This window comes from Myotis yumanensis, unplaced genomic scaffold, assembly GCF_028538775.1.
Source record: "Myotis yumanensis isolate MYYU_CA2020_CCGP unplaced genomic scaffold, mMyoYum1.0.hap1 SCAF_4, whole genome shotgun sequence".
Classification (NCBI taxonomy): domain Eukaryota; kingdom Metazoa; phylum Chordata; class Mammalia; order Chiroptera; family Vespertilionidae; genus Myotis; species Myotis yumanensis.
In genome coordinates, this window is record NW_027223755.1 from 65,520,628 (window position 1) to 65,523,204 (window position 2,577).

The 2,577-nt window shown below is 49.9% G+C and overlaps 1 pseudogene; it reads left to right on the forward strand.

Moving 5' to 3' along the window:
• Window positions 1-575: 575 nt before the first annotated feature.
• On the forward strand, window positions 576-1,688 carry LOC139008137 (ribose-phosphate pyrophosphokinase 2 pseudogene; annotated as a pseudogene).
• Window positions 1,689-2,577: the final 889 nt, after the last annotated feature.

Sequence of the window (2,577 nt, forward strand, 5' to 3'; positions counted from 1 at the left end):
AGAAACATCTGCACAGCATATGTTTCAAGGGACCTGGCATATATGGCATACTGTTCTTAATATGTTTGCTCACCTTCTTGGTGCTATGTGTTTTAACCAAGGTCACCTCTCTGAGAAAGGTTGTTTCCCCAGGTAGGGATTTTTCCCTGAAGTTAGGGAGGGAATAAAACCCCTTAACTAAATGCCAGGCGGGTAGTTAGTCACTTTAACTACAAACAATCACCCTTAAGCTACATAATCTTTACTCCTGGGATGGAGATAAGAAACGCCCTAACCTTTGGAATAGAAATTGACAGGATTAAAATCAACTGGTATAAATACAGATGTAACAAGATAATAAAACACAGAACCTGGCTGGAGATCCTGGCTAGAGAACCTGGCTAGGCTGCTGATCAACTGAACGCTGTCTCTGTCTCATTCCTTCTTTGCCCACTCTGACCACACCTTTGGGAACCCCTGGACCTGCTGGGGTTGGACCCCAACATCTGGCGCTCCTCCGCCAGCCAGCTGCGTGCTTTCCCGCTCCCGCCGAAGGCTCCGGTGCCCCCGCTGCGTCTGTCTCTGCCGCGCCCCCATCGAGCCCCAAGATGACCAACATTGTGCTGTTCAGCGGCAGCTCCCACCAGGACCTGTCCCAGCGGGTGGCCGACCGGCTGGGCCTGGAGCTGGGCAAGGTGGTCACCAAGAAGTTCAGCAACCAGGAGACCAGCGTGGAGATCCTTGAAAGCGTGAGAGGGAAGGATGTGTACATCATCCAGAGCGGCTGCGGGGTGATCAATGACAACCTGATGGAGCTCCTCCTCATGATCCAGGCCTGCAAGATCGCGTCGTCGTCCCGGGTGACCACAGTGATCCCGTGCTACCCCTACGCCCGCCAGGATAAGAAGGACCAGACTTGTGCTCCGATTACTGCGAAACTTGTGGCCAATATGCTCTCGCGTGCTGCTGGCGCAGACCACATCATCACCATGGACCTGCATGCTCCTCAGATCCAGGGCTTCTTTAACATTCCTGTGGATAACTTGTACGCGGAGCCCGCGGTCCTGCAGTGGATTCGGGAGAACATCGCCGATTGGAGGAACTGCATCATCGTGTCCCCGGACGCGGACGGAGCCAAAAGGGTCACGTTGATAGCAGACAGGTTGAATGTGGAATTTGCCTTGATCCACAAGGAGAGGAAGAAGGCGAACGAAGTGGACCAGATGGTGCTGGTGGGCAACGTGAAGAACCGTGTGGCCATCCTCGTGGATGACATGGCCGACACGTGTGGCACCATCTGCCACGCTGCTGACAAGCTGATCTCGGCCGGAGCCACCAAAGTTTATGCCATCCTTACCCATGGGATCTTCTCTGGGCCGGCTATTTCCAGAATAAATAGTGCCCCCTTTGAGGCCGTTGTTGTCACAAACACAATCCCACAAGAGGACAGAATGAGTCACTGCTCCAAGATCCAGGTTATTGACATTTCGATGATCTTGGCCGATGCGATTCGCAGGACCCACAACGGTGAATCCCTGTCCTACCTGTTCAGCCACGTGCCGCTGTGAATCCAGACAGGAGCGCGGAGTGAGCCTGCTGGCTTCTGACTAGTGTGTTTTTACCAGATTCTTAGCTTTAGGACTCAGCAGTTAGAACGCAAGACATCAGATTGTTGTGCCCTCCAACACCCACTGTTTCTTCCTTTGCACCTTGAGACCGATCAACTGAACGCTGCCTCTGTGTCCTTCATTCTTCAAGGACTCAGTCCACACCTTTGGGAACCCCTGGACCTGCTGAGGCTGGACCCCAACAAGAGTTACATCCATCCTATTTGTTTTGTCTTTTATAGCAGAATTGAATAGTCTCAAATACTACAGCAAAAGCACATAACAAATAGAAACCATTTTGGAGGTGTGTTTTTTTTTTTAAGTGGAGGCTATAGGGGATGCGGTTTTGAATTAGGGAGGTGGCTGTGGAGATTCAAGAATGATGCCATGAGGTGAAGTGAGCAGAAATAATGATTGATGTGATGTAGTAGGTGAATATGATGGGCAATGTTGGTCAGCGGATCCAACATCCATTTTAGCCCCCTTCTCCCTCCCAGTGTAGAGGTTAGAAAACTTAAATACTCATTAGCAGCCTCTCTTGTTCCAGGGGGGTGGGAGAGAGGATGGCCAAGGCCACAGTTCTAGCCATGAACCCAATGATTTAAATATGAAAGTATGCTCGGGGAATTTCTATGGCCAGTGTGGCTCAGTTGATTGTGCATTGTCCTGTGCACCAGTTTGATTCCTGGTCAGGGCACATACCCAGGTTGTGGGTTTGAACCCTGGAGGGTATGTGGGAGGCAACCAATTGATGTTTCTCTCTCTCCCCCTCTCCCTTCCTCTCTCTCTAAAATCAATAAAAAAAAAAATTTAAAATAATAATAATAAAAAGAACAGATAAAGCCAGAGCCATCCCTCCATCTTCTTCCTGCCTTAAACAAGAAAGTGATGCTTAGAGCAACCATTGTCACCTACCATCATGTGAGAAGCCACTATACTAAGAATGGCAGAGTGGAAACTTCAGAAGAGCCTCAGACTTGATGATGTATTT